This window comes from Nuphar pumila, chromosome 11 (assembly GCF_984573655.1).
Source record: "Nuphar pumila chromosome 11, dmNupPumi1.hap1.1, whole genome shotgun sequence".
NCBI classification, from domain to species: Eukaryota; Viridiplantae; Streptophyta; class Magnoliopsida; order Nymphaeales; family Nymphaeaceae; genus Nuphar; species Nuphar pumila.
This window is the reverse complement of record NC_143259.1, coordinates 94,651,881-94,664,933: the sequence shown is the minus strand read 5'-3', so window position 1 is coordinate 94,664,933 and position 13,053 is coordinate 94,651,881. Positions and strand designations below refer to the sequence as shown.

Here is a 13,053-nt window from a genome sequence, read left to right as displayed (position 1 = left end):
ACACTTTAAAACATATATGGGCACTCACGGAGAGAGAGAGAGAGGTTTTCATAACCCTCCCCTCTTTTCATATATGAAAAGGGCCTGAAGGGGTTGTGCTCTTCCTTTTAAGGAGCATCCCCTCATTAATGAGGGGGATGTTAGGAAAACCACGAGCAAGAGACAACAAAAAAGGAAACAAAGAACAAGAACGATCAAACAAAACACAAGAAGAACACAGATTTACGTGAAAAAACCTCTCCTCAAATCCGAGAGAGAGTAAAAAACCACAGCCGCCCAGAGAGAAATATTATTACTCTTATTGAGAGAAATAGAGAGAGGAACAAAGATTTGCATATGGTTTTTATTGATTTGGAGAAGGCTTACGATAGAGTACCTAGGGACGTTCTCTGGTGGACAATGATGAAGAAAGGTGTTTCTCTCAAGTACATTAGTATAATTAAAGATATGTATGGAGTAGTAACCAATGTCCGCACTTGTGGAGGGGTGACAACCAATTTTCCTATAACGGTTGGGTTACATCAAGGATCTGCTTTAAGCCCTTTCCTATTTGCTATAGTGATGGATGAGCTTACGAGATCAATTCAAGAAAATGTGCCGTGGTGTATGTTGTTTGCTGATGATATTGTTTTGATTGATGAATCTAGAGCTGGGGTTAATGCTAAGTTAGAATTATGGAGACAAACATTGGAAGCAAGAGGTTTTAAGTTGAGTAAGAGTAAGACATAATACATGGAATGTCGATTTAGTAAGCAACGAAATAGAGATGGGAGTGTAGTGAAGCTTGGTGAGCAAGAAATACCGGTGGATGATTCTTTCAAATATTTGGGATCTATCATTCAAAAGCATGGAGAAATTGATGGAGATGTAAATCATAGGATAAAGGTTGGGTGAATGAAATGGAAGAGTGCAACTGGAGTGTTGTGCGATCGTAGAATGCCATTGCGTTTGAAGGAAAAGTTTTATAGGACGACTATTAGGCCCACTTTACTATATGGTACGAAATGTTGGGCTGCCAAGAGGCATCATATTCAAAAAACGAGTGTAGCTGAGATGCGTATGCTGAGATGGATGTGTGGAAATACAATAAAAGATAAGATTCAGAACAAGGAGATACGTAAGAAGGTAGGCGTTGCAACCATTGAAAATAAGATGAGAGAGAATCGTTTACTGTGGTTTGGACATTTGACGAAGGCCTAATGATGCTCCAGTTAGAAGGATGGAGAAATGGGAAAATATATTAGTTAAAAGAGGTCGGGGTAGGCCTAGGAAGACATGGATGGAGGTGATAGGTGTAATGAGATATTGCGGAAATATAAAGATTGCATGCAAGCACATACAACAATGAATAAAAGAGAAGATATCACAAGTCCACGAAGGGACAATACAAGCACAAGCCTTTAAGAAGGCAACAATATACAAAGCCTCTTATTGAAAAGAGAGAGGAGCTCTCCAAGATGAGAATACACAAGGGGATCACCCCTATTTATACAAGAGAAGGAGGAGGAAAAAGGAGGGCCAAAGGGCCTCAAAAGGAGAGCCAAAAGGGGGCTCCCATAGAGTCGTTGGGAGCCCCCAACGGTCACATTTGTGACCGTTGGGGGCTCCAACGACTTCTATGTTGGAGCCCCTTTAGGTCAAAAATAATAAAAAAAGAAATAAAAAAAATAAAAAATAAAAATTACATTTGTTCAAAAAAAGAAAAATAGTTGTTTTCTAAAACAACTGTGAAATTACAAAAATACCCCTATCGGGTATTGATGTAATAAACAGAATTTATATATATATATATATGTATATATATATATATAATAGGTACATTTTAACACCCCCCCTCAAACTTTACGGGGGAAGGACGAAAAGTTTGCCGAGAAGAAACATGAACCGAGGAGCCGGAAGAGCTTTAGTGAAGAAGTCTGCCAACTGATATTCTGAAGTGACATATGGCAGGGCAATAGTTCCTCGTAAAAATTTGTCACGAACATAGTGGCAATCCATTTCGATATGTTTCGTACGTTCATGAAAGGTATGATTGCTGGCAATATAGATAGCACTCTTATTGTCACAACACAACTTTGAGGCTTCAGTAATATCAATTCCCATATCTTTAAGCAAACTGCGAAGCCATACAAGTTCCATTGTTGTGGTTGCCATTGCCCGGTACTCAGCTTCAGTGGATGATAGTGAAACTTTCTGCTGCTTCTTGCATCGCTAGGCAATCAATGAGTCCCCTAAAAAGACACAAAAACCAGTAGTTGAGACTCGATCATTGGGATTACCTCCCCAATCTGCATCAGTATAAGCAAGAAGATTCAAAGGGGAAGAGGAGGATAGAAATAGCCCTTTATTGATGGTATTCCGAATGTAGCGGATGATTCGAAGAACCGCACTCATATGCACGGTTGTAGGAGCATGCTGAAATTGACTGACTGAGTGAACCGCATGAGTGATATCTGGTCTGGTGATGGTTAAATACGTAAGAGACCCAATGAGTTGTCTGTACGGTGTAGGATCTTCCAGAAGAACCCCATCCTCTAACCGCAACTTGGCATTAATAACCTCGGGAGTCTCTACCTTCTTATCATCAGAAATCCCAGACTTAGAACATATATCTGCAACAAGCTTCATCTGTGACAAAATATATCCTCTAGGAGAATATGCAACCTCAATTCCAAGAAAATATCTGAGAAAACCTAAATCAGACATATTAAAATTATCTTTTAACATATTTTTAACATTAATAATACTACTTTGATCATTTCCAGTGATAATCATATCATCAACATAAAGCAACAAAATTACGATACTAGAACCTGCATTTTTAACAAAAAGAGCAGTGTCAGTATAACAAGAATGAAATCCTAATTTTATCATGATATCACTAAAACGATCATACCAAGCCTTAGGAGCTTGTTTAAGACCATATAATGCCTTTAAAAGCCGAAGCGTTTGACCTTGCTTAAGATTTATTCCGGGTGGTGGATCCATATACACTTCTTCACTTAAACTTCCATTTAAAAAAACATTTTTTACGTCAAGTTGATAAATAGGCCATTTTTTGGTTGATGCGACAGCTATTAAGGTTCTGACACTTGTCATACGAGCTACGGGGGCGAATGTTTCTTCGTAATCAATACCATATTCTTGGGAGTATCCCTTAGCCACCAATCTTGCTTTATATCGTTCCAAAGAGCCATCGCTTTTAGTTTTAACTTTGAAGACCCAACGACAACCAATAGGTTTTTTGTGTGAGGGTAGATCAACTACTTCCCAAGTATTGGCCTTTTTTAAAGCATTTAGTTCAACTTGCATTGCTTCAACCCAATGAGGTATAGATTTAGCTTGATTATAGTGAGTTGGTTCAAAATAAGAGTGTAGAGTTATCAAACATGCCCGATAGTTGGGAGTTAAAGAGTCATAGGAGACAAACCTATTTGGGGGTATTGATATTCTAGAAGAATGCCTAACTTGTGGTTCCTCAATGGATTCGGAATTTTGAGAGTATTTTTCGAGGGCACTAATAGGTTTTTCTTGATTTCTTCTTGAGTAAACATTTATATTGGCATTGCTATCATGAACATTTGTATTTGAATTACTATCATTTGAGAGTGTTATGTCAAGAGGGGATACCTCGGGAGTGTCATCTATGTTTTCAAGAGAATCTTCTTGTATGTCATCAATAAGATCATATAAGAATACATAATCGATTTCATTTGTCTCTTCTATTTTATCAAAACCGTTTTCTTCTTCGAGAAATGTTACATCTTTTGAAACATATAGTTTATCATTCTTAAAATCATAACATCTATACCCTTTTTGATTTTCACCATATCCAAAAAATACACATTCAATTGCTTTGGGAGATAACTTATCCCTTTTATGTAGTACGACAAAACATTTGCAACCAAAAATACGAAGTCGATTAAAATCGGGTGAAAACTTAAAGAGTTTCTCATAGGGAGAAGCATTTTTTAACTTAGAAGAGGGCATTCTATTGATTAGATAGGTTGAGGTAAGAACGGCTTCCGCCCAAATTTTTTTTGGAATATTTCTAGACACAAGCAATGTTCTAGCGGTTTCTATAATGTGCCTATGTTTCCTTTCCGCTAGGCCATTTTGTTGAGGAGTCCTAGGACATGACTTTTGATGACAAATGCCATTTTGGTTTAAATAGTTTTGGAATTCGTGAGATAAGTATTCACCACCGGAATCGGATCTTAAAATAGATATGTTACTTTGAAATTGATTTTGAACCTTTTTATGAAAATCTTTAAAGAAAGTAAATACTTCCGACTTATGACTAAGGAAATAAATCCAAACATACCGAGTAAAGTCATCAATAAACGTAACATAATATGAATAACCCCCTTTAGACATAACCGGAGAAGGACCCCAAACATCCGAATGCACCAATTCAAAAGGCCTTGATGAGAAAAAAGATCTAGTTGGAAAAGGAATAGACTTCATTTTTCCAAAAATGCAATCTTTGCAATTAATTTCTTTTTCCTTACAAAATTTGTTTCCAAAAGGAAAGAGATACATTTTGGAATAACTTGGATGACCAAGTCTTTTATGCCAAGTTTCCATATTTTTTTCTTGGACATAAGAACAAAAAAAGTTTGTAGGGAGATCAAGATGGTCCATATAATAGAGGTCTCCCTTTCTATGGCCTTGCCCAATCCGCTTCCCGGACCGGAGATCCTGCACAAAGCAACCATTAGATGAGAAAGATATTTCACATCCATGGTCGGCAATTTGAGAAACCGAAAAAAGGTTTAAATTTAATTTGGGAACAACTCTTACTTTTGGAACACAAAAATTTTGAGAATCTTTAAAAGAGCCAATACTTGAAATTTTCAAAAAGGTTCCATCGTCCGTTGAGACACAAGAGTCCTTTGAATTGATGCAAACATCACTAAGTGCATTCTCATGAGGGGTCATATGAAAAGAAGCTCCGTAATCAAGGATCCAAGAATACGTACCGGGTGATGATGTTGAAGCAATGGCCGCACCCGATGTGGAGGAAGAAACTTTAAGCATTTGTTGGAGAGCCATAGATATTTGTCCAAGAGTTTCTTTAATGTCATCGTTTTTGCCTTCATCTTCTTTGGAGGTGGTTTCTTCAAGAGAGGCTACTTTAGGCTTGAAGGCTCCCATAAGCTTTGGACAAACGGGTCTAATGTGACCCGGCTCATTGCAATAATGGCAAACAATCATTTTTCTTCCTCCATTGAAGTTCCCTTGTTTCCCAAAATGAGGAGGCTTATAGGTTCTAACATTGTTACCTGGTTTGGATACGGCAAGGACTTCATCAACATGCTTACTCATGCCAAGCCTTGTCTCCTCTTGAGTGATTTCGGCAATAGCATCCTCAATAGGAGGAAAAATAGATGTATGAAGAAGTGAGGATCTCACTTGCTCAAATTCGGGGCGAAGCCCAAAAAGAAATTGAAACAATCGCTCTTGTTCCATTTGTTTTTGTCTTAAATCAACATCTTCCATAGAAACCCACTTTGGCTCTAAAAGAGCCAATTCATCCCATAGTGGGTTAAGGGCACTATAGTAGTCTTTAATGCTAGAATCACCTTGCTTGGTGGTTCTAATTTTTTCTTGCAAGAAGTATGCTCTTGCAAGATCCTTTTGGGTATACATACCCCTCATAAAGGACCAAGCCTCATTGGCTCTACGAAATTTAGCTATATTAGCACATACCTTAAGCTCCACATTGTTCATAAACCACGCAAGGATTTTTGCGTGATTGCTTTCCCAATCTTCTACTTCCTTTTGATGACTTTCAATGGCCTTGAGACGAGCATCTCCCTCAAGAGCTTTTTCTTGATCTTCTTCCATTTTTGTGAGCATAAGCTTAGGTTCCGGAACGGTCCCCATGACATAACCCCAAAGCTTCTTCCCTTTGAGATTATTCTCCATTGCCGATGCCCACATCATATAGTTCTTTCCATTGAGTTTGAAAGAAAGATCAATCTTTGTCTCCATGATGTTGCCAAGAAGTGAGAAGATGTCCACCAAAATAAGAGATACACGAACCACACCTTTCCTTCAAGAATCGAGTGGCTCTGATACCATGTAATGAGATATTGCGGAAATATAAAGAGTGCATGCAAGCACATACAACAATGAATAAAAGAGAAAATATCACAAGTCCACGAAGGGACAATACAAGCACAAGCCTTTAAGAAGGCAACAATATACAAAGCCTCTTATTGAAAAGAGAGAGGAACTCTCCAAGATGAGAATACACAAGGGGATCACCCCTATTTATACAAGAGAAGGAGGAGGAAAAAGGAGGGCCAAAGGGCCTCAAAAGGAGAGCCAAAAGGGGGCTCCCATAGAGTCGTTGGGAGCCCCCAACGGTCACATTTGTGACCGTTGGGGGCTCCAACGACTTCTATGTTGGAGCCCCTTTAGGTCCTCAAAAATAATAAAAAAAGAAATGAAAAAAATAAAAAATAAAAATTACATTTGTTCAAAAAAAGAAAAATAGTTGTTTTCTAAAACAACTGTGAAATTACAAAAATACCCCTATTGGGTATTGATGTAATAAACAGAATTTATATATATATATATATATGTATATATATATATAATAGGTACATTTTAACAATAGGAAATGATATGAATGCTTTGAACCTCACCGAGGACATGACATTGGATAGAAATGAATGGAGGAGAAGGATTCATGTGGAAGACCCAGAATGATTTTCTTTGTTGGTTCATATCGCCGACCCCAATTGTTTTGGGATGAAGGCGTAGTTGTTGTTGTTGTTGTTAACAGACAGTTACAAGGTGGGGAAAGAAAAGCGAGAATATAAACAAGGCAAGGGCGACAACCCTAACCCTAACCAAATTGGGTCGGATCCACTGAAAATCGGGTCCTAAACATAAGTCCCCCAAAAAATTTCTTCGAAAATCGCTTCACCTATGACGAAACTATTTCGTAAAGGAATTAAGTTTGTCTGGACCCAGCAATGCGAAGAAAGCTTTCAAGAGCTGAAGAAGAGGCTTACTACAGCCCCTATACTCACATTGTCTTCTGGGCAAGGAGGCTTTGTGATTTATAGTGATGCATCAGGTACTGGTTTGGGATGCATTTTGATGCAACACGACAAGGTGATCGCCTACGCATCACGTCAGCTGAAGGTGCATGAGTGAAACTACCCCACTCATGACTTGGAGCTTGCTGCAGTAGTCTTTGCACTAAAGGTATGACGACATTATTTGTACGACGAGCAATTTGAGGTCTTCTCAGATCATAAGAGCCTCAAGTATATCTTCTCACAGAAGGATTTGAACATGAGGCAGAGACGGTGGTTAGAATTTCTAAAAGATTACGACTTCTCCATTTCTTATCATCCAGGCAAAGCCAATGTAGTGGCTGATGCTTTGAGTAAAAAGGCTGGGAGCCTTGCGAGTTTTATCAGCAGTAAGTGAAAATTACTCGAAGACCTGATAGATTGGAAGCCCTTTGAAGCAGAATCGAGTTTTATCAGTGGGACCCGCGCCGGGGGGAGCCCCCGGACCCACCTCCCTGCAAGGGCAAAAGCAGTGAATCAGGCTCCACAACTCATTAGGGGAGGCCTCTCATTAATAAGGGGAGATTCCCTCTCTTCCCTCCCTTAGTTTTCAAAAAATCAGAGGGTGAAAAAGGGGGTTTGCTACAACAACAACCCTCTTTTTCATTAATGAGGGGTTTGGGTAGAGCAGCCCCCCTTTTTCATTAATGAGGGGAGAAAAATGACTTTTTTTGAGGGGTAAAAGTTCAATTTTTTAATTTTTTTTTGTCTTATAAAAGCAAAAAGTATTTTTAACTGGATATGAAGTTTGATCCAATCTAGTTATATATGTATTTATCTATGTATGTATGTATGTATAAATGTGTCCATTTTCAAGACCCACTGTGTTCGACACTTCATACCAGCGTCTGACATTGACACCCATGTCGGTGTGAAAGTAACATAGCATAGTAGAATTTTCTACATGTCCAAACCATCTTAAATAACATTTTTCTTTCTTAATTTTTATTTTATTAGTAGAACTCTTAGATACTTTCTGATATATTTATTTCTAATTTTACCCATTTTCATAACTTTAGACATCCATTTTAACGTATTCATCTCTGACAACATGCACTCTCTTCTTCTCGCTATTTAGTTGTCACATTCAGCACCATATAAGCACTACAATCTTAAAGCAGTCTTGTAGAAATATTCTTTTAATCATAACATGATACTAGCTTGTCTCCACTTTATCCAGCCAATACCAATCCTACTAGTGAGATATCTTCTTCAAATCCACAACTTTATCATAATTCTGAATATCAAAAGTTATGACATTGTTGAATTGCAAGATGTTTATGATATGTATTTTTTCCTAACTTCTTCTGCTTGTATTAATTACCATTTTCTATTTGGTTGTGACAACTTTCTATGCTAGATGCTTGCCCTAATCTTAGAGTTTGTATAGAAATAGAGACAAGATAGTGTTATGTGATAAGCGTCTATGATTAGGGGGGCAGTTTCCACAAGATTATGGACAGATTTAGGAACAAATATGGCAGACGTTCAAGAGCATAATTAATAAAAAAATGTAATTTACAAAAAGCCACCTAACTTACCAACTATTTAAAAAAGCTGCCCAATGTTGGGTTATACATTCAACTACCCACTTTATTTGAATTCATTTCAAATATCTGCTCGAGGTTTAAAAATGCCAAATTGTCCTTTTTTATAGAACAACCTATCTCGTATCATCTTATGGTCAATTGAATGATTGTAGTCACTTTAGTCATTATGTTTACTGAAGGTCAACTTAACGATTGTAGGTCCAAGTGTGTCTTTAAAACATAAATTATGAAAGCGTACAGTTGAATGTAATTACTGAAATGTTAGGCCTGATAAGTTAGGTGTCCTTTTGTAAATTACTCCAAAAAAAATTAAAGCCATATGAGAGGTGAGAAAGAGGGAAGAACACAATAAGCTTCATTAAAGAAATAAAAGTAGAGGTTACAACACTTAAGGGACTTGACCTCCCTAGCCACACTACAAGACAGAGTTCTTTGACTTTGCACCTATGGCTATTTTACAATAATGCCCCCAAGAATAATGTTATGTATACAAGAGAAGGGATGCACTTAAACATGTAAAACAAATATTACAATACATTCATCAACAATTTCAACTACTTAAAACAAATTTTGCTAGAAGCAACAAGAAGACAAAGTGCATGTTGCAGAGATGTGTATGCTAAGATGGATGTTTGGAGTTATGAGAAAGGATACAATTAGAAATGAATATATCAGAATGTGCCTAGTGTAAGCCGGGTTCATGTTGAGGAAAGAAAGAAGATGAGAGAAAGAAGAGAATGCTGCAAAACCTCAAAGACGTCAACTGCTCGGACGTGTGGGTTCTTTTCTAATATATTAACAACTTACCTTTAACAAATACATGGTCATTTACAATAATACCCCATACTTTAAATACATTCTATACATGATAAGGGTAAATATAGAAACATAAAATACAACATGAAAGATGAGATATAGTGTAACACTGGGACCAAATGTAACACATCCCAGTTCTGGATCCAGATTATATCTAGATCCATATCATGGACCCAAACCAAATCACATCTTAAGGACCTCCCTCAAGTTGTACATGGTCAAAACCATGGACAACTTGCTCTTTAAAAACCATAACCTTTGTTTACTCAAACCTTTTGTAAATAGATCAACCAACCACCTGCTCTTCTATCCCAATAAACTTAGCCTCATTCTCTCCATTCTCTATCTTGCTTCGAATAAAATACTGAATGGGATTAAGTGAAATCTTAATAGCACTTTGATTATCACAAAGTAGCATAAAACATAACTTAAGAATTAAAAGACACATATCAAAATGTAAAAAGATAATTTCATTCATAATGAACATTAAAAGAAATACAAAAATAAAATTACATTCAAGCCTCACTACAATGCACTCAACGAAAAACAATATAAAACCCTAATACTACCCGTCACTCTCTCACTTTACAAAGGCACACACCCTCTCATATATGTAGAGAAAGATTGAGAAGAGAAGGAGAAAAGAGGTAAGGACCTCAAGTGGGAGAGAGCTCCCAATGGCTAGAATTCTAGCTATTGGGAGCAAGTCAAACTGGTTTGAGGGAGCTGGCCAAGCACACCAGCATAAGATGCGTACAAAATAAGTCAATTTTAATATTTTTTAAAATCATTTAAAGTAAGAATTTTGAACAGTCATTAACTACAAACATGATAGTCATTGACAAACTCAACCATAATAAAATAATATTACGAGAGATGAAAACAATGAAAATCATGCACATATATATCTATCCCAAAAGACATATTAATGTATCATAATTTTTTCACCATTATTAATACTATGAAGAAATAACTCAATAACAAACAATCTTACACAACAGAAGATATAAATAGGCATGAATCAATTAGAAGCAATATTTTAAACTAACAATTAATGCATGTATGAATGAACCATGCAATAATTTTGAATCAATAAAGTACCTATTGATCAATAATAAACAAAACAAACTTTCAAGATCATATAATTGGAAATAAGCAAAAAATAAAGGAATCCCAATAAGGATTCACACAAATACAATAGAAGTGCCCAAGCACTCAAGAGCAATCAAATGCACACAATAGCTACTATGGGCATACACATACGAGATTTTACTAATAAAATGCTTAGAAAAATATGTAATGAAACGATAGAGCACAATTACAATGACAATGACAATGACAATGAGAGGCTACACAAGTGCACAAATATAAAATGGTCTCTAATGGACCAACAACAATCTCACAAAAGAGACAAAAAATATCACTTTTACAATAGAACAAGAGGCACAAAGCCTAAAAGAATAAAAGAGGAATTATATTTCTCATAAAATGCATTATAAAGCATGTAATAAAATATGCAGAATTTACAACAAAGCAAAGTGCAAAAGCACATAAAAGTCCAAAAGTGGATAATACAAAGGCATGAAGGCGTAATATAAGCACAAAAGTTAAAAGGAACAAGTCCACTATGAGACAACACAAAGAGCCAACGAAGGGCAACATAAACAAGTAAAAAATATATTCTTTAATGAATATATGCTTGAAGAAGTATATACTTATACAAATTATGCAAGACAATTAACCATGAAATAACTCATGCAACTAAAGCATAATGCAAAATGCATGAGAATATTTCAACAACTATTTCTCATAAAAGAGAAAATAAGTTTAGACAAATTACAAATAATTTTAAAAATCTTATACATCATAATGAATGAATTTTGCAAATTAAAACACTAGTTTAACCACCACAAGCAATTACCTCCTAAGCTTCCAAACCTCAAATATCAAGTGTATCAGCAACTAGAATAAGAGCATAATCAACATGCCACTAAAAGGCCAAAGACACACGAAAGTGTATATAAACATCTCTTGTCTACATATAATGACACTTAAAATGAGTGTATCAGCGACTAGAGCAAGAGCATAATGCCAACCAAGGGCAAAAAATCACACACAAAGGTTTGAATAAACATCTCTTGTCTACATATAATGACACTAAAAAAAAGCGTATCAGCGACTAGATCAAGAGTATAATGCCAACAGTGGACTAAAATTACACACAAATGTGTGAATAAATATCTCTTGTCTATATATAATGAACTCAAAAAATAAGTGTATCAACGACTAGAACAAGATTATAATGCCAACAATAGGCTAAAATCATACACGAAGGTCTAAATAAACATTTCTTGCCTACATATAATGACAATTAGATAAGTGGCATAAGAAAGATAAGACACCAGAGGTAAGAAGGCTTGTAATGGAAACACACTAATTCCATCAAAAATAATTTTAAACATATTTTAAAATAGTATGGTTTCAAAAAATAGATAGTCATCACAGATACACATAATTATAAGCATCCATAATAAAGACTGACAAAAAACAAATGAGTGATTCAACACACCCACAATCAGAGATCACATAACTGTCAGTTAGAGTCAAATTACAAGTTGACAATCTAAAATGACATAAAACGAGTTGCACACAATTCACCCGTACAAATATCTCTAATTCAACAATAACAAGGCCAAGAAGAATGATGCATTATATAAAAGTTTGTAATAGACAACATAAATGCCATAAGGTGGCAATAAATACTCACAAAAAACAATTTTCAAATAAGTGAGTTCATATATAAGAGTCGATTTCAGAAATAAGCTATCAAATAAAATCCTAATAACAATAGATGTAAATTTTGAATGAATATAGTGCAATCATATGCACAACAAGTGTCAATTGATGTAATTATATGCAATACAAGATGTCTTATGACAATTTTTATGCTCTTGAATAAGCAAATAACGAGTCATGCCCAATATAAGCACTCTTCATAGTGGTGGTGGAATTATGAAATTTGAGAATCTCACAAAAAAGCATAAGTCTGCCAATGAGAACCAAGTGCACTAAGCAAATCTTATACAAAAGATCAATAAATCTCATTAAAGAGACAAAAACATGTATGACTTAAAAAGTTAGAGCTAAATCATAAGTCTATTATGAAGTAATTGAAGACAATCAAATTTGAGATTCCCAAGAATATCAATATGCAAGACAAAAATCTCAAAAGATAAACACATTTTATACGATAACAAGTCAAGTTTATGCCTTTCAATAATTAAGGCATATGAAAAAATAGAAAATCTTAATCCAACACGTATCATTTGAAAATAATCTTTACTTAATAGAGCAATATTGCTCAAATATATATAAAATAACACATTAAAAAAAAACTTATTAAAAATAGATCACGATAAAGGATTATGCCTGATCACATCATAAAAATTTCAAAGATAGTCCATACATATGTCAAGAAATATAAATTTTAGTATTTTTCTAAAACACATAATATTATAAGAAGCTACATATTCAACTTGAGTGGATAACAACAAAGGTGTTATCTAAGAAACACACTCACAATACCCACAAAG

At 35.5% G+C, this 13,053-nt stretch overlaps 1 protein-coding gene across 4 annotated transcripts in view; it reads left to right on the top strand.

The window, feature by feature from the left end:
- The window catches only part of LOC149822528 (GPCR-type G protein COLD1), a 163,938-nt gene that overhangs the window by 95,567 nt on the left and 55,318 nt on the right, over positions 1 to 13,053 (top strand). The gene's annotated exons all lie outside the window — the stretch shown is intronic.